Source organism: Bos taurus, chromosome 3, assembly GCF_002263795.3.
Source record: "Bos taurus isolate L1 Dominette 01449 registration number 42190680 breed Hereford chromosome 3, ARS-UCD2.0, whole genome shotgun sequence".
NCBI classification, from domain to species: domain Eukaryota; kingdom Metazoa; phylum Chordata; class Mammalia; order Artiodactyla; family Bovidae; genus Bos; species Bos taurus.
Window position 1 is genome coordinate 22,698,026 of NC_037330.1, and position 24,676 is coordinate 22,722,701.

Consider the following 24,676-nt stretch of genomic DNA (forward strand, 5'->3'; position numbering starts at 1 on the left):
AGTCAAGAAAACATTTCTACTATCCTTTTAAAAGCACTGTAATTTAAAAATAATGTTTCTAATTAACTTTATGGAGAGATGTGGTTTTAATATTAAATTATTTATAAATGAATAGTCATTTGTTGTAGCATATTTTGCAGAAAAATAATTCATTATTCCACTACACATATTGGTGACTTTATTTTAAAAAATGAAATAACTGGATATGTGTAAACTTTTTACTCTGTACTCTTTCACATTCATATATTTGTGTTTATTTACACTAGTATTATAGTGTTTTAATTGTTGTTCAGTCACTAAGTTGTCAGACTCTTTGCAACCTCATGTACTACAATGTGCCAGGCTCCCCTGTCCCTCACCGTCTTCTGGAGTTTGCTCATGTCTATTGAGTTGGTGATGCTATCCAACCATCTCATCCTCTGTTGCCCCCTTCTCCTCCTGCCCTCAATCTTTCCCAGAATCAGGATCTTTTCCAGTGAGTCAGCTCTTCGAATCAGTATCAGCAAAGTATTGGAGTTTCACTTTTGCATCAGTCCTTCCAATAAATATTCAAGGTTGATTTCCTTTAGGATTGATTGGTTTGATCTCCTTGCAGTCCAAGAGACTCTCACGAGTCTTCTCCAGCACCACAATTCAAAAGCATCAATTCTTTGGCACTCAACCTTCTTTATGGACCAACTCTCACATCCGTACATAAATGCTGGAAAAAACATAGCTTTGACTATACAGACCTTTGTCAGAAAAGTGGTGTCTCCACTTTTTAATACACTGTAAGGTTTGTCAAAGCTCTTCTTCCAAGAAGCAAGTGACTTTTAACTTCATGGATACAATCACCAGAGTCCCCTGTGAAGGAATCGGCAACCCACTCCAGTATTCTTGCCTGGAGAACCCCACTGACAGTATGAAAAGAGCAGCCTATTGTCTCAATGTAAACTAGGGATTTGCTTTCCCCCTTTTTTACTTTAGTTACTTGTTCCAAAATTAGGAATAAAACACCAAGTTCTGTAATTCTGAGAATAAGATCGGTATATAAATTATTTTTGATATGGAGAAAGTCTGGAAAGTAGCTTGTAAGAGAGGAAACCATTAATCATGAATCATTATGACAAGCACGAACCTGTAAGACAAATGAAACTTGCCTCCTTATCTCTCCAGCTGCCAAGACAGCATCAGTAGCTACTGATACTAGCAGTTTTCTCTAGAGACTGTGGCGGAGCTGACTGCTTTGAGCCAACACGGAGCCCAGGTGCTAGCTGTATCCTGAAAGGCTCAAATCTGGCTGAGAACCAGGATTTGGGGGCCAGGAAAGACATACCATTGTTGGGAAAATGAGAAGGGGGACCAGACCACCCACGAGGTCATGGTAGCCAGCACTGACCATCTCTTCCAGTGAACCCACCATCCACTACACTTCTCATGATTTTGTTGTTATTAGATGGAGAACTCCATGAGATTGGGAATAATATTTCATCCATCACTGTGTGCATGACTCCTGGCATTGATTCAAACACTGATGAGGCTCTCGGAAACATTTGTTCACTGACTGGATAAACATGGTTACAAGTCTTCACTCATCTGTTACGCTCCTGTACAAGTGTGCAGTCAGGGATGCTCTGCTTTCTCCCAGGATGTAGCGATCCCCTTCCTTAGACAGAAGCCTGCCTACACTATCCTTGCCCTAGGACACTCGCCCGAGCTGACTATGAAAACGCGACTGTCCTGGGGGATTCCTCTCAACGGTTCACACTGTCATTGGGAAGAGATGTCCTTGGTGTATCCTCCCATCCTCTGGTGGCCACGATATCCCACCTGAGGAGAGCCACCACATTTGGTGGACACTATGCACTTGTATTTGTCCTCTCACTGTTTAAATTCCTCATGGATATATTATTGATATCTGAACTCCAAGTTGTTAACACAGCATAAGGCAAATTAAACATTCAACATATAGTGAACAGATGCTGTGTGTAAAGCCCCCAAACTATAAATCCAGAAGAATATTATTACCATTTTTGCTTCAGAAACAGGGTCCCATTAATCTGGCCCCTGCTGTGAATACATATCTCTAATTCTTCTCCAAACACTATTTATCCACCTTATTGCACGCTTACTTGGAGGACATCCACTGTGTGGCCACTTCCAACTTTGACGCTAAGGGTCTAGGGCAGAGCCTCAAGGTCCCATTGTCCTCCTCCTGGAACTGGTGCTCCCAGCAGGATGAACCAACACTGACCCAGCGTGTGGATCTCCTTGGCAGATGCACAAGTTCACAGTGGACTAAGTTACTCTCCCGGTCCTTCCTGCTCAGCTCAGCCTGTTCCTTGAGGACTTGGATGGTACTGTGCATTCCTCACTTCCTCTTGAATTTTCAAAGCTCAACTTGTCCTTATCCTCACCTCCCTTGGCAAACAGCTCCTCGATCATTACCTTGCTTTTCTTTGGGGTTTCTCATCTTCCAAGACCGTTGATTTCCTTCCTTCCATCTCCTGAGTTCTGTGTTTTCAGTGTGTGGGCTCAGTTGAGGCTCCTGCAGGAGACACACAGAGAAGGGACCAAGGTCAGGTCCTGGCTGCAGGTTCCAACACACACTTAACATGCATTTCAGTCTCTCGTGCACTCAGAAAAAAATCTCAGAGGGAAGGGAATTTGGAGAATTTGAATAACCTCATCTTACGGATGAAGAAACTGAGGCCCAGAGATACATGGAGATTTCCCCTAAATTCCACCACCACTTGCCACTGTAGAGCCACCACGCAAACCCTGGGCACCAGTTTTTCTGTCCAAAAGCACTAGGAATCCAAGGTTGAATTTCAGGGAGCATTAGATAGAGCATACGTACTTCCACTCTTAAAAATAGCTGAAGGATATTTTCCGAAAAAAAAAATGTTGATCTCTGTTCAATAGCCCTGTATTTATACTGTTTTCCATCTTGGCTGACACAATAGGACCACGGAATATATGATTATTAAATACACCGCTGTCATTTGGGCTTCCCTGGGAGCTCAGCTGGTAAAGAGTCTGCCTGCAATGCAGGAGACCTCAGTTCGATTCCTGGGTCGGCAAGATCCCGTGCAGAAGGGATAGACTACCCACTCCAGTATTTATGGGCTTCCCTGGTGACTCACACCCCTGGAGAAGGGATAGGTGACCCACTCCAGTATTCATGGGCTTCTCTGGTGACTTACATGGTAAAGAACCCGCCTGCCATGGGGGAGACCTGGTTTTGATCCCTGTGCTGGGATCATATATTTAATAATATAGGATTATTAAATACATCACAGTCATTATTGAAAATCCATATGTGGAGATTCCCTGGTGGCTGAGTGGTAAAGAATTCGCCTGCCAATGCAGGAGATGTGGGTTCCCCCCTGATCCGGGAAGATCCCACCTGCCACAGAGCAGCTAAGCCCGTGTGACACAACTATCAAGCCTGTGCTCTAGGGCCTGGGAGCCACGACTCCTGAGCCCACGTGCTGGGCTCGCGAGCTGCAACAAGGAAGCCACGGCAGCAAGAAGCCCCCGCACCACAACTAGAGAGTAGCCCCAGGCCTCCAAACCAGAGAAAAGCCCACAGAGCAGCAGTGACCAGCACGGCCAAAAATAAGAAATTAATAACAATAATAGATATGTGATTCACTGTGAAAGAACCGACTCCTGTGCTCAAGGCCATCTTCCTGAGAGCAGGTGCTCTGTGTACCGTGTTCACCGAGGGCCTCCTCAAGAGCCTGCCTGATACAAGAGTCAGCAAACACTCGCCAAGCAGATCAATACAAATTATCAGGGATCACTGACTCTAACTGATGTCTTCTCTTCCCTACCCTGTTTCCATCAGATCCTACCCTAGGTCTGTGCCAAAGCAATGAAAGTACAGCCCTAGGAACAGCAGTCCAAGATGCAAACACCAATTCCATCATGTACCAAGTTTGTTTCACACGGTGATTTCATTACCCTCTTTGAGCATATGGATCTCGTACATGATAGAAAAGAGTGTATCGTGTAAAATAAAGGAAGTGGTACTAACCTTGGATGATTAACTATGATATCATACAGGAGGCAGGCCCTAATCCTCAGGCACTGGCTGCACAGTATAGAAAATCTACACCAGAGACACCACAGGTCCTGTTATAAACTTGGGGGTGAGGCTTGAGAAACTGCATTTCAGACAAAAACTCCAGGGAGATTCTCATGCAAGGAAAAAGCCCCAACATTAAACAAATGGCCTTGAATTGAGACACCCCCAAAACCTAGCAACAACAAGAAAGACTCGGCTTAAGTACAGCAAGTCCCTTATCAAGAGGGACTCTCCAGGGGAAATGTCTCCCTGTCCAGGATGGGTGCATAACTCTGCACAGCCCCACTCTCCTCCAGGACAGAACTGAGCAGCAGTGGCCAGTGGTACGTGACGAGACTCAGGAAGGGAGCATAACTGGGGACCCATCCTCGGGCTCCTCCATGTACCAGCTTCACCCCAAACCCTCAGGTAAACACAAACCCAAGTAGGTCAGCCTCTGAAATGAAGTTTCATTTAGGATCCACCCCTTTCCTACCAGGGCAGCATTTTCCATGTCTCCTCTAGTGCCTGCTCACAGAGTGGGGATAAAGGAAACGGCCCTGGGAGTGTGGTGCTGAGTCCTTCCAAGCACATCCTTCTTTCTCCCCGCCCTGGGCCTCAGGGTGGAGCAGGGGTGTGAGAGAGCAGGGCCCTCTGTGCTCTCACATTCGTGTCCTGCTCAGTCCCTGCTCCCTGGTCCCCTCCCAGCCCACTCTCAGACCCTTCCAGAATACCCGGCGCCAACATTCACAGAACATCTTCCATCAGCAGGAGTTATTCCAGAAAGGGGGTTGTTTCTACACAGATCCTCACCCCATAAACGTATCCTCTGTACAAACCCAATTCAGACTCTCCTCTGACTCCTAGCTCCCTGGTCTCCACCTGGTGGAGAGGTGCAGCCACACAGGTGAATGCTGGGATGCAGCCCAGATCCAACAGAAGAGAAGTGGGATTCCCAGAAAAAGGCTGCGTTCAAGGCAAAATGCGGGTTTTTATGGAGTTGGTCATTAGCAACCCCCCACTTCTCTTTTGTACATCTTTTTCTTTTCTTGGAGGTGTTTTTTTCCAACTCTTTAATCAGCTGTCAGATCCCTCCTTAGTGCCATACTGACAAGAATCAAGTCATACAAGAAATATTATGCAAACACAGATGCAGCCATTCATGTAGGAGATAATAGTGCTGAGATTTAAGTGGCATTTCCAAATCAGGGTTAGCTGCCATGCTGGAGGAAGAAGAGCCGGAGAAAACACGTCAATGCTGCTCGCGAATTAGCAGGAAACAGAACCACCCATGACACCCTCTGAGATGGGATGTTCACTTGAGTTACCAGCTTGAAGGGTCAAAACCGACAAGTATTCAAAACTTTAGCAACCAAAGGCAATGGCCCTTATGAGGCAATGGAACGGGTAGTTGAGACTTTAACAAGCAGACAGTAACACCATCACGTCTTCTCTGAAAGAAGACCGTACCCCAGATCCCTCTGAAAACAGGGGCGCTTTCTTCCTTTCCTATTAAAAGTGATTTAAGGGAAGCACTGAATACCAGTCACTAACCACTTAGGATGAATTCACCTGATGTATGCACTTTTACCTCAGGCCTTCACACCAAGTGTGGAGGAAGGGCTTTGTCCCTTCCGAAGGAAAGTTCAGTCAAGCCTTAGAAAGAGGAAAAGTGTTAGGTCAGAGTGAGATCTTCCCCTGTGACACTCAAAGTCAATGTAGGAAATAGCCACACCTGTCTAGGTGTTAAGCCAAAGACCACAGACTTCAGTTATTTTTCTAAGCCATGTAAAATCTTTTACACTTACTAGTTGCCATGGTAACTGTATATATATATATATATATATTTACAACTATTTATATATTTACAACTGTATATATATATATATTTACAAATATATATATATATTTTTACAACTATATATATATATTTACAACTCCCTTACACATACCCCAGTATGGCAGGAGGACACTGGGGCTTGCTTAGCATCACCTGTCCTGTTTTTGAAGCCAATTCACTCTTCAAACAAGTTCACCTAAACTCCTGATGCCTATGTGAGAGATGACAGTGATATTTAGGGATCTTGCTGGCCAAGCCACACCCCCAACCCACGTGGGCCCCACTAGTGACCTAGACGTTCCATCTCCACCTCCTGCTCTCCTGCTTGGTGGCTGCAGGGGCTGACCTGCTAGAGGAGCATTTTGGTGAAATCTAGAACCTGCACCATCGCCTAGAGGAGTCAGTCTGCATTAACAACCGCCTACAGGGGGATCTGGAACACAGGCTCAGCTCCACTGCCCGTGGAAGCAGTAGGAGAGGCCCAGGGCCTCCTATTTCTGGTCCATTTAGGGAGAATCTGAAGGTTGCCCTTGAGAAGAGCTTCACAGATTTCAGAGCACAGTAGTCTGCTTTCCTCCACTGCTCCTTACAGTCAGCAAGGCTGCAGGGGGGGTGACGGGGGTAGTGGTTGGCGGGGGTGGCGGGAGAGCGTGGGCAAGTCCCATTCCTTGCTCTTTGTTGCTGTATCTGAGCTCAGAGAGTAACTCTCCTCACTGCAGATCTAACCAGGTCTGGTCCCCAGAATCCTGATTTCTCATCCATCTTAAACTGCTCATTTGCTGCCTGCTGACTTCTGTGCCCTGGTCCTGTGATTGGCAAGTGGTGGAGCCAGGTCTGCAGGCCTCCACCAGCCCTCACGAAGGCTTACCACACTCCTCCAGACTGCTGACACTGAGAAGCCGGCCCTTCCACATGTCCTTGTCCTACCCACACAGGAGCAGCAGCAGCTACTTAGGAGAAAGAGCCTCCTGAATAGCTCACTCAGGGCATATGAAATGCACACAAAGAACCCACACAGAGGAGCCACAGGAAAGCCAGGCATTCTACCCACCAGGCCTTATGCCCAGGACATGAGTCCTCAGGGTTTTCTGCTGGGTTGGGACAGTGTCTTTGGAGACAGAGAAAGAGTAACACAGAGAGCCTCTGTTACTCAAAGGTGTAACTTACCTGCTTGCACTTCCCAGGACAGGCTCCACCTCGAACTTCTATAGTCCAGGCCCGGAGTCCACACCTCAGCTCTGCAATGAGAACAGAGTCCTTAGGGAAGAAAACCAGAGGCTTCAGGCTAAGCTCAGTTACGCTTCCAGGGGTGATAAGTCACTCACAGGCCCCTTTTTTCCCTAGCCACACCAATCTCCAATTTTAGAAGCAAAGAAAGAAGGTGGAGAGAACAGATCTATACAGACCCACAGACCCAAACTTCTGTAGCTATTCTCAGTCTGGAAAACATCCTCTCCTTCCTACAGAAGACCATGTCTGTATGCACATGTTTCATACTAAGCACTTCTTTTCCTAAGAAATCACAAAAGCCATCCTTTTGCTCCCAAGTGAATTGGAGAGTGAACTGACCCTTGAAGGGGAAGTGGTAGGTCTGGCTACCTGGTGTGCAGTGGCTAAAAATTGTGGTTCTTAAATTGAGAGTGCCTTAGAATCAGCTGTGGAGATAGAAGCTACTTCCTGGGTTTCAGTTCCCAGAGATTTAGTTGGTATGGAGTCCTAGAGTCTGAATTTTTCACACAAGCATAACCATATGTTTCTGAAGCAGGTGAGCTGCATATCACAGCATAAAACCTATTGCTCTCTAACACTAATTCAACCCTATAAATAAGTTTGTTTTCCTTTGAGAATCTTTAATTGAAAAGTGGATAAGTCACACCACAAATTAACATAAAGACCTTAAATCATTCCCTAGAAAAAGTTCCTAGTTACATTCTCTCATCTTCCAGAATTAAAATCAAGCACTCAATCCACAATTACTTCCTAGTAACAGCTGAAAAAGTAAAACAACCAACAAACAAAAATTCTACCACCACCATCAATAACAAAAAGTTCCATCAAAACACTCATGCCTGAGACTCCCCTGTGGTCCAGTGGCTCAGACTCTGCGCTCCCGATGCAGGGGGCCTGGGTTCCATCCCTGGTCAGGAAACTAGACCCCACATGTCACAACTAAGACCCAGCACAGCCAAATAAATAAATAAATATTTTTTAAAAAGACTCATGCATGAGGTAGACCATGCCCCAGGTTTATAGTGGATGAAGTGATATCAACTTCTGTTACACTTGTTCAAGTATTTTCCATAAGTGCTTTTGGCCATCACCACTGAGGAACTCATGGGCAGAAGCAGCAAAATGGGTGAGAAGGCAGCTAAACTATGAAGGAATTAGTTAAAGACAAAGTAGGAAAATTTGAGGATCTCTATCCCTGTGGTGATTCAACCATCCCAGCAATTCTTCCTTCATCCCTGTGCTGCCACGGCTGCTAGGAATTGATAATATAATCAGTAATCAATGGCGAACTCAAGTAACACTTTTAAGAACTTCATTTGATGGACATAACGTTTATGAAAACAACAGCATATGAATCAAGTAAATCTCAGACTGGTCAAAATCCAGTCACAAATTACTTTTAGGGAAAGTTCCTAAAAGCTTTTTTTGTGTTTCACACTTTGAAAAGTAGTTTTTCGCTGTAAGAAATGCCAAAAAAAAAAAAAAAAAGTATCTTTGGAATGGAGGATTCTGCAATATTTAACTTTTCATGAAGTATATTCTTTCCTTCTACGTGTTGGAATCCATTCTTAAAGGCGAATGAGATCAATATGTGTCACCATCACTGTCTTCCAGTTTGCTGTAATTCAAATGAGAAACCTGCTGCGTATACTAGGGAAAAAAATGAAAAGTAAAAAGACACCTAATGTAATGCTTCAAACATGGAACAATATCTCTTGACCTTCAACCCAAGACAGATAGAGAACCTAAAGATTCATACAGGGTTCATTATATCCCCCATCTTATTACTGCTAAAGTGAATATGCTAGACACATCGAATTGGGGCTCTATGTCTGTTGTAACAAGTGACCATGAGTTTAGCATCTTAAAAGAACACACCTTTATTATCTTACAGTTCTGTAGGTTAGGGGTCCAACAAAGATCTCACTGGACTAAAATCAAAATGTTGACAGGACTGCCTTATCTTCTGGAGGCTCCAAGAGATAATCTGTTAACTTGCCTTGTCTAAAAAGATTTTAGAGCCCTCCCGCATTCCTTGGCTCCTGCCCTCTTCATCCATCTTCTAAACTAGGTGCTCAAAGTGAGGTAGAGTCCTCACTTTGCATCGTTCTGACCTGAAGGCCCTGTGTAATTACTGGGTATCCATCTGAATGGTCCAGGGTCATCTCCTCGTCTCAAAGTCTGTGTCCTAAACACAAGTGCAAAGTTTCTTTTTCTAATATATTCACAGGTTTTGAGAATTTCAGCAGGGACAACCTAGGGGGGCAGTATTCTGCCACTGACAATGGTAGTAACTAAGGTGCTAGTGAAGTGAGTAAAGTCGCTCGGTCGTGTCCGACTCTTTGTGACCCATGGACTGTAGCCTACCAGGCTCCTGCAGCCGTGGGATTCTCCAGGCGAGAGTACTGGAGTGGGTTGCTGTTTCCTTCTCCAGGAGATCTTCCCAACCCAGGGATCGAACCCGGGTCTCCCGCATTGCGGGCAGATGCTTTACCATCTAAGTCAAGGTGCTAACTAGTATTGAAACTAAGAATAAAAATTGTTTACTTTCGACAAAGTTTAGTAAAATTAAGACGATATATGAAGGTGCAATGCCGAACAGCAAAGCAAGACAAAGTCAAATCAGAACCCTAGAAGTGCTCCACTGATGACCATTATATTACACAAGGACTAGCCAGTTTAGGTTCCTTTTCTCAGATGTTGATTACCCCGCCTCCCAGATTGAGTTTGAGGATAGAAATTTCATCTGAGCCTAAGAGCCTGTGATGGAGAAAGTGAAGGTGGTGATGGAGTCGCTGAACCTAGAACCCTGTCTCCAAGGAACAGATGGGACCATTTTCTCAGACTTACCCTTGTATGAACAAGGGGTCCTTGTGCACCTTCACCAGGAGGGGGCGCCATGGACCCTCCCTTGGAACTTGGCCTCATGAAGAAGCGGGCACCAAGAAGCTAACCTGTCTGGGACTTTAGGAACAAGATGTTCAGGGTCCCAGTGGAGAGGTTCCTGACTTTTAGTCACGCAACTGGGGGGTGGGCCTAAGGCCCGTGCGTCCTCGGTTGACTGGGGAGGGGGAGCTCCTCAGGCTGAGCCATCTTGTGCTGTCTCCTCCAAACCAATTTCTGACCAGAGACAAATGTAGCCATGCTTCTTAGGCTGGTGGAAAACACTCCCTCATTTTCCTCTCAGACTAAGGCAGCGCCTTCATATGTTGGCCTGCTTTGTGGTGTGGGGGAGGGGTGGGGAGGATGGGAGCAGGAGGAGCAGGGACAAGGAGGAGTGGGAACGAAAAAAGCCTGGGAAGATACAGGGCAGGAGGAGAAGGAAGCAGAGACAGAAGCTGAGGAAGAATAAGGAGGAGGATGACCAGAGCCTGAATGGCAAGAAGGTCCTAGTCTCTGGTCCCAGAATGGCAGCTGCCTTCTCTTGAACTTCCCCTGACCTCATGTTGGACACACACCCTAGCCTCCTCTCTCATCCACCAACTTCATTTAGTCCCACAAGAGCAGACTCCCATTGCCCCCACCCCCAACCTCCTTACATGCCTTGATTCTGGGGATTTTTTTTCTGCTTTTCCCTTAGGTCTCTCCAGAGCTACCACAGTTTCCTCCTCACCAGCAAACAAACCCTTGTCTGTGGTTCTGGAGAGTCCAAACCACAGAAATCTCCCAGGAAATGCAAGTCACATGGGCTCATGGCTTCACCCTGAAGAATCTCAATTCAGCCATCCAAGACATGCTAGGTTGATATTTGGGAAGATGCCAAACTTTTCTTGGCTTCCTCGATGGTTCAGAGGTAAAGAACCCAACAACAATGCAGGAGACTCTGGTCGATCCGTGGGTTAGCATGACCCCCTAGAGGAGGAAATGGCAACTCTTTCCAGTATTCTTGCCTGAAAAATCCCGTGGACAGAGGAGCCTGGCGAGTTGCAGTCCAAAGGGTCGCAAAGAGTTGGACATGACAGAGCACACACCCACAAACTTGGTTTTAAAAAGGAAAGCAAACTCTAAGAGACCCTTGGTGCAAGTCACTGTTACATGGAACAACTTACACTATGAAATCCTAAACCAGGTGATCAAACATCATTCTAAAGTCACAGATCATCCTTAGCAAGAGAAAGCGGGCTATAAGTACTCTGTACAGGAACAAAACTGGGACAGATCCCACCAAGGCCCAGGTAGGAGAATATGCTTAGGCCAATGGCTAAGTAACCTCCTGTATTAGTCAGCTTGGGCAGCCATACAAAATTACCGTCGATTGGCTGGCTTAACCATCAACCTGTTTTCACACATTCTGGAGGCTGGATGTGCAAATCAAGATTGATGTTTGTGCCAATTCAGTTTCTGGTGCAAGCACTCTTCCTGGCTCGCAGATAGCAGATGCCTCGATGGGTCCTCACTAGGCCTTTTCTTATTGCTTGAGCTGGGGTAGGGCACCTCTTGATAAAGGTGAAAGAGGAGAGTGTAAAAGCTGGCTTAAAACTCAACATTCAGAAAACTAAGATCACGGTCCCATCACTTCATGGTAAATAGATGGGGAAACAATGGAAACAGTGACAGACTTTATTTTCTTGGTCTCCAAAATCACTGCAGATGGTGACTGCAGCAATGAAATTCGAAGATGCTTGCTCCTTGGAAGAAAAGCAATGGACAAACCTAGACAGCGTATTGAAAAGCAGACATTACTTTGCTGACAAAGGTCTGTCTAGTCAAAGCTGTGGTTTTTCAAGTAGTCATGTATGGATATGAGAGCTGGACAATAAAAAAGGCTGAGTGTCGAAGGACTGATGCCTTCAAACTGTGGTTCTGGAGAGACTCTTGAGAGTCTCTTGGACTGCAAGGAGATCAAACCAGTCAATCCTAAAGGAAATCAGTCCTGAATATTCATTGGAAGGACTGATGCTGAAGTTGAAGCTCCAATAATTTGGCCACCTGATGTGAAGAGCTGACTCATTGGAAAAGACCCTGATGCTGGGAAAGATTGAAGGCGGGAGGAGAAAGGGATGACAGAGGATGAGACGGTTGGATGGCATCACCGACTCTATGGAGATGAGTTTGAGTAAACTCTGGGAGATGGTGATGGCCAGGGAAGCCTGACATGCTGCTGCAATCCATGGGGTCGCAAAGAGTCAGACGCGACTGAGTGACTGAACAACACCAACAAGGGCAGGAGCCTAAGCTCTCTGGTATCTTTTCTCATAAGGACACTAATCCTATCAGATCAGGGCCCCAAGACTATGGTCTCACTTAATCTTAATTACTTCCTTAAAATGCCTTCTCCAAATACAGACCCACAGGGATTAGGGTTCAAGATATGAATTCGGTGTGTGGGGGGGGGGTGGAGGGGCACATCCATTCAGTTCCTAACACCCTCCCCAGCCTCCTCCCCGCATGAAGGCATTTGCAGCTCTGGTCCCTGGGAACTGCCCAGGCTCTGGGTCCTCAGATTCCTCTCCCCACAGACTTTCTCCCCTCTCTGTGACTCCAGTGCCTCAACACGGGGCCCAGCTGTTGCCTGGCTGACACTCAGAAGCAGTGGACTGACTTGCTTTCACCTGGATCACGTTCAGAAGAGAGCAGCCACCCTTGACTGTTATGCCTGCACAAATGTGTTCACTGAGGAGACTGGCTGTGGTGGCAGAATAATGTTTCCCCGAAGACGTTCACATCCTGATCCCTGGAGTTTGTGATTATGTTACTTGACATAGCAGAAGAAACTTTGCTGGTGTGATTAAATTAAGGACCTTGAGATGGGGGGCTCATGAAATCACAAAGGTCCATGTAGATGGAGGAAGGACAGTTGGTATCAGAATAATGTGTTGTGAGAATAGCTTGATCAGCTGTGACTGGTTTGAAGATGGAAGGGAGCCATGAGAGTGAAATGTGGGCATCTTCTAGAGGCTGGACAAAGCAAAGAAATAGATTCTCCCCTAGAGCTTCCAGGAAGAAACTCAACCCAATTGTCACATTGATTTTAGCCCAGGGAATGCATCTTGGATTTCTGATCTCCAGAACCATAAAATCATAAATGTGTGATAAGCCACTAAGTGTGTGGTAATGTGTTACAGTAGCAATAGGAAACTCCTATAGCGGACATTGGTGGATAAAGAATATTTAAACCCAGTTCTGGTGGGAATTTGTTACCATGTCTTTAGACTAATTACTCTATCCCCAGAAATTCGAACTTTCTAACTGTTCAGTTCTCAGTGTAGATAATGTAAATAATACTGGATGAAGTACCAGCCATCCCCATATAAAAGGTTGAAACCCTCACTTGCACTCAGGGATAAACATCTAATAAGCTCCAAGACAGGGTTGTGCACACCTGGTCTATTTGAGATAGGGTTGCAGGGACTGGGGCACTGGATTTATAATGTTCTCCACTGGGCTAGCTGCAGAGGGCTGGGCTCAGGGGATTCTTCTGTCATATCCAGGTAGTCTGGTATCTGAATGCCCTTCCCTTCAATGATGAACTTCCCACATCTGCAACTGTTAAGGATCACATTCTTGCTTTCTTAGTTTCCCTAGGGGCTAAGTTGTGGGTCTGTTATCAACAACTGTCCAATCTTTAGCAGTAACAACTCCTCCAGAATTTGACAGGAGTTGAGAGACACAAGAATGTTTCCATGGTGACTCAGTAATAAAGAATCTGCCTGCAATGCAGGAGACACGAGCTAGAGAATCAGTTTCAACCTCTGGGTTGGGAAGATCCCCTGGAGGAGGAAATGGCAACCTACTCCATGGATTTCCCTACTCTTGCCTGGAAAAACCATGGACAGAGGAGCCTGATGGGCTACAGTCCATGGGGTTGCAAAAGAGTTGGCCTCAACTGAGTGACTGAGTACACATGCAGGAGACACAAGGAGTAGGCTCCGGGGAATTTCTTTTTGTCCCCTGCAGTGGAAGAATCCCCTCATCTCAAGCTCCTTAGTTTAACACAGACCAGGTGCAGCAGAAGTCATGGAGCCTCGGCTGGTGTCTAGTGTCCAGGGCCAGTAGTGTCACTCGTGGAAAGCGACAGCGTTTGCCACTCATCAAGGGGCACCAGTGCCCTTCCCATCTGGCCTGTGTGCTCATTTCCATTGGCCTTTCTTATTCCTCCCAGTTTGTACAGCCTGGTTCTCCAGTTTGCCGGACATTCTCTGAGCTATTAGTTTGGGGTGGCCTAAAATTTCCTTCAATTTTTTAAGTAAAAAATAAAAGATATATTTTTTATTTTCACAGAGAACTTAATTAAACCACATATGCACCATTTCGTTTCACAACCTTCTGTCATTCTTCAGGCAACCTCACAATTCCATCTTCCCCAGATATTTTTATCTTTTTGGCAAAGAACTGTTTCAGGTGCCTTTTATAGCCTCCCAAGAAATTGAAATTTTTTCCATTAAGAGAATTTTGTAAAGACCAAAATAAATAAAAATCCAAAGTCTGGTGAATAAGGCAGTTGAATCAGAACTCCCAGCCAAGCTGTAACCATTTTTGCCTGGTCATCAGAGAACATGTACTCTTGTGTTATCCTGATGGAACAGTATGTACTTTCTGTTGACTAATTCTGGCCACTTTTTGTTGAGTCTGACTTCCAGTTGGTCTTATTGGAAGCAGTGAAGTGAAGTGAAAGTCACTCAGTCGTGTCCAACTCTTTGCAATCCCACGGAATTCTCTAGGCCACAGTAATGGAGTGGGTAGTCTTTCCCTTCTCCAGGGGATCTTCCCAACCCACAGATCGAACCCAGGTCTTCCACATTGCAGGAGGATTGTTTACCAGCTGAGCCACAAGGGAAGCCCAATGGGAAGCAGTACCTTTGGGAATTAATCATTTGATTTTCCAGAGGGGCTCATAATAGAGGACTCCATTCTAATCCCACCCCATATACACAAAGGCACCTTTTGTAGATTAAGACAGCCTTTGGTGTGGTTGGTAGTGGTTCATTTTGCTTGGCCCACCATCCCTTCGATTCCACATTATTGTCCAGTTTACACTTTTCATCGCCCATCACCATTTGTTTTAAAAACAGAAAATTTCTGTTACATTTAAGTAGAGAATCACATGCAGAAATATGGTCAGGAAAGTTTTTTTCCACTTATGTGGAGGGGCTTCCCTGGTGGCTCAGACAGTAAAGAATCTGCCCACAATGCAGGAGACCCAGGTTCGATCCCTGAGTCAGAAAGATCCCCTGAAGAAGGAAATGGCAACACACTCCAGTATTCTTGCCTGGAAAATCCCATGGACAGAGTAGCCTGTAGGGCTACAGTCCGGGGGGTGGGGGGGGGGGTGGGGTCACAAAGAGTCAGACACACCTGAGCGACTAATACTTTCCATTCCTTTTAAGTGGTCTACCTGACTGGGGAGCATCCTCCAGTGAGAAATCTCTGGCACAAAAGTTTGCAAACCACTTTGGACGTGTTCTGTGAGTCACAGCACCTTCTCCATACAATGCACAAATCTTTGTGTGTGTGTGTTTCAGTTGCATTTTGACCTTACTTAACGTAATAAAGCATAATATGCTGAAAATGTTGCTTTTTTCCCTTCCATCTTCAATATTAAAATGGCTACACAAAAATTATCAACTTTGATCGCATTTTTAACTGCATGCTGATATGACAGTGTGTGACAGCTGTCACATAATAATCTAACAAACTAGTTTTGAATGATGTTAAAGACACTAAGTGCTACTAGAGCCACCTTATGGCAAAAACCAAATGAACCATTTGGCCAACCCAATAGCTCTTGAATAAAGCATATTTCAGATAAAATTAGCCACAATCTATTTCTGATGGCTGCAGAGGAAATAAAGAAAAAGGGGAAAGAAGGGAGGAAGGAAGGAAGGAAAGTTCTTTCTAGAAGTTAGCTAGCTGCTGAGTTTCTTTGTGTTTAACTCCAGGATTCTCTTCCTCCAAGCTAGTCACCTTCCCCCTTAAGCCAAAGTCACCCTCAAGGATCAAGTTACTCCATTCCTTTCTCTCTAGTCTGAAACCACAAGTTGGCTGTCTTCTCCCTCCTCCCATCTCCAGGCCCTGGAGTCTAACCGAATCATATCCAGTGAGAAAACAAACCAACTAACAAATTATCTTGAGATTGGCACCCCATGAAATCACAAAGGTCCATATAGAGGGAGGAAAGAGAGTTGGTGTCAGAATAATGTGTTGTGAGAATTACTTGATCAGTTGTAACTAGCTTTGAAGGTGAAAGTGGCCTGCTGCTGCTGCTAAGTCACTTCAGTCGTGTCTGACTCTGTGCGACCCCATAGACGGCAGCCCACCAGGCTCCCCCGTCCCTGGGATTCTCCAGGCAAGAACACTGGAATGGGTTGCCATTTCCTTCTCCAACGCATGAAAGTGAAAAGTGAAAGTGAAGTCGCTCAGTCGCGTCCGACTATGAGAGTAGAATGTGGGCATCTTCTAGAGGCTGGACAAGGCAAACAGATTCTCCCCTAGCATCTCCAAGAAAAACCACTACAATCCAACTGTCACATTGATTTTAGCCCAGGGAGATGCATCTTGAACTTCTGATCTCCAGAATCATAAGAAATGTGTGTTGTTTTAAGCCACTAAATATGTAGGAACATGTAACAGTAGTAATAGGAAACTCCTACAGTGGACCTCGGTGAATAAAGAATGTTTAAAACCAGTTATGGTGGGAATTTGTTACCATAGCTTTAGACCAATTACTCTATCCCCAGAAATGCAAACTTTCAAACTGTTTAATTCTCAGTGTAGAAAATGTAAATAACACTGGATGAGGTACCAACCATCCCCATATAAGAGGTTGAAACCTTGCTTGCACTCAAACATCTAGTATGCTCCAAGGCAGGACTGTGCATGCCTGGTCTATTTGACACAGGGTTGCAGGGGCTGGGGCCCTGAATTTATAATGTTCTTCACTGGGCTAGCTACAGGGCAGTCCTTTGTTATATCTTGAGCAACTACTATCTGAACCCCCTCTTTCCCTTGATGAGGAATTTTCCATATTTTGCAACTTTTGAGGATCACACACTTAGTTTTCCGAGGGGCTAAGATGTGGATCTATTACCAGGAACTTGCCACTCCCTATAAGTAACAACTACTCCAGCATTTAATAGGTGAGAGACACGAGGAGTAGGCCCTGGGAAAATTCTTTCTGGCCATGGCAACAGAAGAATCCCCCCACCACAAAATCTTCAGTTTAACAGCAGCCAGGTGCAGCAGAAGGCATGGACCCACGGGTGGTGTCTATGCCCAGGCCCAACAGGGTCAGCGCTGCAAAGCCATAGGGTTTGCCACTAAGCGGAAGGCACCAGTGTCCTTGCCATTTGGTTTCTGGGCTCACTTTCATCAGCCTTTTTCTTTCCTCCCACTTTGTATAAATTCATTCTCCACTTTTCTGGAGATTCTCTAAGGTATTACTAGTCCTGGATTAAAGTTTATATCAGATGAAAAGAGCCAGAGTCTATTTCTGATGACTGCAGAGAGAGAAATTGGGGGTGGGGGTGGGGAAGGGAGGAAGAAAGCAAGATTATTCCTGGAAGCTAACTGCGTGCTTAGTTCCTTTGCTGTTCGCTCCAAGATTTTCCAGAAGTCACCTTCCCCCTTAAGCCAAAGGCACCTCAAGGATCAAGTTACTCCATTTCCCCTTGCTCTCTGGTCAGAAAACACAAGCTGGCTGTCTTCTCCAGCCTCCCACTTCTCCACCCTCAGGTCTAACCCAGTCTTAAGCAGTAAGAGAAAACAAATAAACAAACCTCACTCTCCAAGCAAACAGGTCATCTTTCTTGCCCTTGTTTTAGTCATCAGTTTCTAGTTCAGAATCCTCATTTCTTGTATTCTGTATGTGGTAAGCAAAGGAAAAGCGTGGTCCTTGGGATATCGTGAGAATGAAACAGGAAGAATCTGCACAGAAAATAAGTCCACCGAGTAGCACTTTGAGAGGTAGCCCTAAATCCGTATGTTTATACACATGAAATATACACATGCTTTTATTTTGTCTCTATACTATTTCTATTCACTGTTTTACAACTTATTTATTCCTTAAAAACTTTTGCATCAGCGTAACACACGATCCCTAAATTTCTCTCCTCGGCGTGCAATCCAGCACGAAAAGTCAGACTCCGAGGAGGCTGGCAAAATCCGTCTGTATCTCCATGTACATGTATGGCTGAGTCCCTTCGCTATTCACCTGAAACTTCCACAACATTGTTAACTGGCTATACCCAAATAAAAAATAAAAATTTTTAAGTGAAAAGAAATAAAACCCGTCTATGTCTCACTTAAAGGGTGAAAGTTACATCGCTCAGTCGTGCCCGACTCTTTGCAACCCCATGGACTGTAGCCTACCAGGATCCTCCGTATATGGGATTTTCCAGGCAAGCGTACTGGAGTGGGTTACCAATTCCTCCTCCAGGGGATCCTCCCGACCTAGGAATTGAACCCGGGTTTCTCGTATTGTAAGCAGAAGCTTTACCGTCTGCGCCACCAAGGAAGTCCAAAGTCTCTTCTATCATAAGTAGGTCGATTGCTAAGGTTGATGAAATCATGACGTCACTTTCTCGTCACAGGGGACTGGCCATTGGTCATGTCGACAGGGATGGGGCGGGGCTTGGGTTGAACGAGAGGCGCCGTCTTAGAGGTCCTGAATGGGGTTGGCTTATGTAAATTTTGCAGCGAAGTGGTACTGTTCCCGGCGAGCCCCTTCCCTCGCTAAGGAAATTTTCCTAAGATTTTGTTGATTTTTTTTAGAAGAGTTATTTGGAGGGCCTGAGAGGCGTGGAAAAGGAGAGAGTGCGGTGGAGAGTGGAAGAGTTGCAGGGAAACGGCAAAGTCAGAGTGTGTGTACAGTGAACCTGTCTAAAGCTGTGCGGGGGGCAGGAAGAAGGTCAACTCATACTTACCTGGCAGAGGAGATACCATGATCAAGAAGGTGGTTCTCCCAGGGGGAGGCTCACCCATTGCACTCCGGGTGTGTTGACCTCTGCGATTTCCTCAAATAGGGGAAACTCGACTGCGTAATTTGTGGTAGTGGGGGACTGCGTGCGTGCTTTCCCCTGATAACTAAGTAAAAACTGCAGACTTAATCTGTGTTTTCTTGGTGGTGGTTTAGTCACTAAGTCATATCTGACTCCTTGACCACATGAAGTAGTCTGTTCGTAGGCTCTTATGTCTATGAAATCTTTCAAGGCAAGAATACTGGATTTTTTCTTCTCCAAGGAATCTTCTTGAGCCAGAAATCACACTCGGGTCTCCTAAGTTTATGCCAAAGCTCAAGTTTGTTTTTCCAAGGTGATAGAGTTGGAAAAGACAGATAGGCTGGGGGCAAAGTAAAACTCAGACATACATATGCAACGAAGAATGTCTTTTTTCATTTTTTTTAGGTTTTTTGTTGTAGTAGGTATGGATTTGCAACTATTTTCTTCCCATTTGGTCGGTGCCAAAAAGTTGCAAGTTATCTTTAAGAAACTGAATGAAGGGGTGTGATTACTTTTGAGACACCTCAGGCAAAACTTCTATTGACATACTTGCAGTTGTTGTTCACTCACTCAATGATGTCCGATTGCTTTGCAAGATGTTTGCTAGTCATGATACTTTGTGTGAAGTCTTGTTGTCTTGACAAATGCAGACCTCAAGAGATTTTAGTGGGAACCTGTGTTCTGTACCACATATAACTCTTTAGAGTCTTAATGGTTTTCCCACAACTTGAGTTCATAGGGTCCCCACACCCATATACAATTAATAGAAACTAAATCACTGCAGTTGGTGACTGCACCCATGAAATTAAAAGACGCTTACTCCTTGGAAGGAAAGTTATGACCAACCTAGATAGCATATTAAAAAGCAGAGACATTACTTTGCCAACAAAGGTTCGTCTAGTCAAGGCTATGGTTTTTCCAGTGGTCATGTATGGATGTGAGAGTTGGACTGTGAAGAAGGCTGAGTGCCAAAGAATTGATGCTTTTGAACTGTGGTGTTGGAGAAGACTCTTGAGAGTCCCTTGGACTGCAAGGAGATGCAACCAGTCCATTCTGAAGGAGATCAGCCCTGGGATTTCTTTGGAAGGAATGACGCTAAAGCTGAAACTCCAGTACTTTGGCCACCTCATGTGAAAAGTTGACTCATTGGAAAAGAATCTGATGCTGGGAGGGACTGGGGGCAGGAGGAGAAGGGGACGACAGACGATGAGATGGCTGGATGGCATCACCGACTTGACGGACGTGAGTCTGAGTAAACTCCAGGAGTTGGTGATGGACAGGGAGGCCTGGTGTGCTGTGATTCATGGGGTCATAAAGAGTCGGACACGACTGAGCAACTGAACTGAATTGAACTGAACTTGGTGTGGTTGGTAATGGTTCATTTTGCTTACCCCACCATCCCTTCGATTCCACATTATTGTCCAGTTTACACTTTTCATCGCCCATCACCATTTGTTTTAAAAACAGAAAATTTCTGTTACATTTAAGTAGAGAATCACATGCAGAAATATGGTCAGGAAAGTTTTTTTCCACTTAAGTGGAGGGGCTTCCCTGGTGGCTCAGACAGTGAAGAATCTGCCCACAATGCAGGAGACCCAGGTTCAATCCCTGAGTCAGAAAGATCCCCTGAAGAAGGAAATGGCAACACACTCCAGTATTCTTGCCTGGAAAATCCCATGGACAGAGTAGCCTGTAGGGCTACAGTCCGGGGGGGGGGGGGGGGTGGTCACAAAGAGTCAGACACACCTGAGCGACTAATACTTTCCATTCCTTTTAAGTGGTCTACCTGACTGGGGAGCATCCTCCAGTGAGAAATCTCTGGCACAAAAGTTTGCAAACCACTTTGGACGTGTTCTGTGAGTCACAGCACCTTCTCCATACAATGCACAAATCTTTGTGTGTGTGTGTTTCAGTTGCATTTTGACCTTAACATAATAAAGCATAATATACTGAAAATGTTGCTTTTTTCCCTTCCATCTTCAATATTAAAATGGCTACACAAAAATTATCAACTTTGATCACATTTTTAACTGCATGCTGATATGACAGTGTGTGACAGCTGTCACATAATAACCTAACAAACTAGTTTTGAATGATGTTAAAGACACTAAGTGCTACTAGAGCTACCTTATGGCAAAAACCAAATGAACCATTTGGCCAACCCAGTAGCTCTGGAATAAAGCATATTTCAGATAAAATTAGCCACAATCTATTTCTGATGGCTGCAGAGGAAATAAAGCAAAAGAGGAAAGAAGGGAGGAAGGAAGGGAGGAAGGAAGGAAGGAAAGTTCTTTCTAGAAGTTAGCTAGCTGCTGTGCCGGTGCCAGCCGGCAAAGTCGATCAGGTCCCGAGAACGTGCACAACGCGGCTGAGAAACAAAACTATAGCAAAAGAATTCTACAACAAAGATGGGGTCGAGAGGTTCAGACATGTCTCCACAAAGGGAAGCGGTCTGACCACGACTTTATTCAGCATCTTATATTTATACAGGAGAGCATGAGAAAAACAAGACAGTTAACTTTTTTCTTGGTTGACCTATACATCTTACAAAAAGTCACAAGAAATCTTGAGAGCATGGGAATGGCACCCTGTTATTATTTCTTACACCAGATAACATTTCCCTGTTCGTGAGAAGTTTGTCCAGAACTCCAGGTGTCTGCAGTAAATAATCGCCTAATCTCTGTGGTGGCGGGACAGAGAGCTATGTTTGCAAGCAAACCCTCAAGGACTGAGGCAGCTCCCAGAGCTGTGTCCTTCAGACAAAGGACCCCGTTCTCAGGGTGAGCTCCCCGCACTGCTGAATTTCTTTGTGTTTAACTCCAGGATTCTCTTCCTCCAAGCTAATCACCTTCCCCCTTAAGCCAAAGTCACCCTCAAAGATCAAGTTACTCCATTCCTTTCTCTCTAGTCTGAAACCACAAGTTGGCTGTCTTCTCCCTGCTCCCCTCTCCGGGCCCTGGAGTCTAACCGAATCATATCCAGTGAGAAAACAAACCAACCAACAAGTTAACCATACTCTTCAAGCAAACATGTCATCTTTCTAGCCCTTATTTTAGTCATTAACTTCTTTTTCAGAATCTTCATTTCTTGTATTCTATATGGTGAGTGAAGGAAAAGCTTGGTCCCTGGGATATCATGAGAATGAAGTAGGAAGAACCTGCGCAGTGAATATGCACACTGAGTATCACTTTGAGATGTAACTCTGAATCTGGCTGGAGAATACTTGAGAGTCCCTTGGACAGCAAGGAAATCAAATCAGTCAATCCTAAAGGAAATCAACCCTGAATATTCATTGGAAGGACTGATGCTGAAGCTGAAGTTCCAACACTTTGGCCACCTGATGTGAAGAGCTGACTCACTGGAAAAGGCCACCATGCTGGTAAAGACTGGGGGCAGGAGGAGAAGGAGACCGCACAGGTTGCCATGGTTGGATGGCATCAATGGACATGAGTTTGAGAAAACTCTGGGAGATAGTGAAGGACTGGGAAGTCTGGCCTGTTGCAGTCAATGAGGTCGCAAAGCCTCGGACACGACTGAGCAACTGAACAACAAATACACATGACACATACATATGCTTTTACTTTATACATGGTGGTGATTTGGTCACCAAGTCGTGTCTGACTTTTGCGAGTCCATGGACTGTAGCCTGCTTGGCTCCTCCGACAATGAAATTCTCCAGGCAAGAATACTGGAGTGGGTTGCCATTTCCTTCTCCAGGGGATCTTCCTGACCCAGGAATGGAACCCAGGTCTCCTGCATTGAAGCACTGAAGGCAGATTTTTTTACCGACTGAGCTACGAGGGAAGTTTTTTTTTTTTTTTGAATACTTGTATATATATACGTGGATACACTGTTTTACAGCTTCTTTATTACTTAAAGTCTTTTTGCATCACCATAACACACAATCTCAGAATTCCTGTTCTCCGCGTGTGAACCAGGACAAAAAGTTAGAATTTGAAGAGACTGGCAAAATTCGCGGTATCTCACCTAAGTGACAAGATGTTTCTTAGCATGGGATTGGTAGGGTCCACAAGGCGGCGGAAATAATGATATCACTTCCCCTTCATTAGCCGACCCTCCATTGGTCATATTGGCAGTGGTGGGAGGGGAGATGAGGGCTGGGCGTGGGTTGGAGGGGAGGCGTGGCCTTAGAGGTCGTGAATGGGTTTGGATTATGTAAATCTTGCAGCGAAGTGGTACAGTGCCAGGCGAGCCACTTCCCAGTTATGGAAGTTTTTCTGTGATTTTGTTGGATTTTTTAGAAGAATTGTTTGGAGGGCCTCAGAGGCATGGAAAAGAGGTGGTGAGGAGGGTAGCGGAAGGGATGTGGGGAAATGGCAAAATGAGCATGTGTACACAGTGAACGTGTCTAAGGCTGTGTGGGGGCGGGGGTGGGGAGGCAGGCGAAAGATCAACTCATACTTATCTGGCAGAGGGGATACTTTAATCCTGAAAGTGGGTCTCCCAGAGCAAGGCATATCCTTTGCACTTTGGGATTATTGACCTCTATGATTTCCTCAAATGTGGAAAACCACACTGTAGTAACTTGTGGTAGTAGGGGGCAGCATGTGCGTTCTGCTTCCGTAACTAGTGATAAAAATGCAGTTTGTGACATGATGGTAAAAACTTACTTGGCCTCTCTATTTTCCCAATTATTAACTGGTTCTTTTTCTATTTTTGGCATTCTTTGACAGTGCCAGGCCTCTGTCAGTTCAGATCAGTCGCTCAGTTGTACCGGATTCTTTGAATTAGGCCTTATCCTGCTCAATTTATCCTTTTACATACCTTCTATCAGTTCAGTTAAGTCGCTCGGTTGTGTCTGAGTCTTTGCGACCCGGTGGACTGCAGCACCGTCTGCAGGATGGCTTTCCTGTCCATCACCAATTTCTGGAGCTTGCTCAAACTCATGCCCATCAAGTTGGTGATGCCATCCAACCATCTCATGCTCTGTCATCCCTTTCTCCTCCTGTCTTCAATCTTTCCCAGCGTCAGGGTCTTTCCATTGAGTCAGTTCTCTGCATCAGGTGGCCAAAGCATTGGAGCATCAGCTTCAACATCGGTCCTTCCAATGAATATTCAGGACTGATTTTCTTTAGGATGGACTGGTTTGATCTCCTTGAAGTCCCAGTGAAGTTGCTCAGTTCTCCCGCGTGGTAGGCAGAGGCTTTACTGTCTGAGCCACCAGGGAAGATCCAAAATCTAGGCCTTAGAGGGGGCACCCGGATTTGAACCAGGGACCTCTTGATCTGCAGTCAAATGCTCTACCACTGAGCTGTACCCCCGTACAGTCCAGTGAACTCTCAAAAGTCTTCTCCAGCACCAGAGTTCAAAAGCATCAATTCTTTGGTGCTCAGCTCTCTTTATAGTTCAAATGTCACATCCATACCTGACTACTGGAAAAACCATAGAGGGGCTTTTGACTAGATGGACCTTTGTTGGCAAAGTAATGTCTCTGCCTTTTATATGCTGTCTAGATTTGTTATAGTTTTTCTTCCAAGGATCATGCATCTTTGAATTTCATGGCTGCAGACACCATCTGAAGTGATTTTGGAGACCTAAAAATAAAGTCTGTCACAGTTTCCATTGTTTCTCCATCTATTTGCCATGAAGTGATGGGAC

General features: G+C 45.2%; 1 long non-coding RNA gene and 3 other non-coding genes across 7 annotated transcripts in view; 2 read left to right on the plus strand and 2 right to left on the minus strand.

Moving 5' to 3' along the window:
* LOC112445960 (uncharacterized) overlaps positions 1-18,753 on the minus strand; it is a 36,604-nt gene extending 17,851 nt beyond the window's left edge. For 2 of the 4 annotated variants that reach the window (XR_003033975.2, XR_009493873.1), the window contains exons 1-3: positions 17,837-18,753; positions 7,059-7,129; positions 2,428-2,527 (exon numbers count right to left, since the gene is read on the minus strand). This is a non-coding gene — a long non-coding RNA (uncharacterized lncRNA). The remainder of the gene's footprint in view (positions 1-2,427; positions 2,528-7,058; positions 7,130-17,836) is intronic. The other 2 variants (XR_009493875.1, XR_009493874.1) reach the window with 2 other exon arrangements.
* Positions 18,754-18,974: 221 nt separating this feature from the next.
* On the plus strand, positions 18,975-19,138 carry LOC112446132 (U1 spliceosomal RNA). Its single transcript, XR_003034203.1, has one exon. It is a non-coding gene; the product is annotated as a U1 spliceosomal RNA (small nuclear RNA).
* Positions 19,139-23,475: 4,337 nt separating this feature from the next.
* LOC112446137 (U1 spliceosomal RNA) lies at positions 23,476-23,642 on the plus strand. The gene has a single exon (XR_003034208.1). It is a non-coding gene; the product is annotated as a U1 spliceosomal RNA (small nuclear RNA).
* Positions 23,643-24,267: 625 nt separating this feature from the next.
* TRNAC-GCA (transfer RNA cysteine (anticodon GCA)) lies at positions 24,268-24,339 on the minus strand. The gene has a single exon. It is a non-coding gene; the product is annotated as a tRNA-Cys (tRNA).
* Positions 24,340-24,676: the final 337 nt, after the last annotated feature.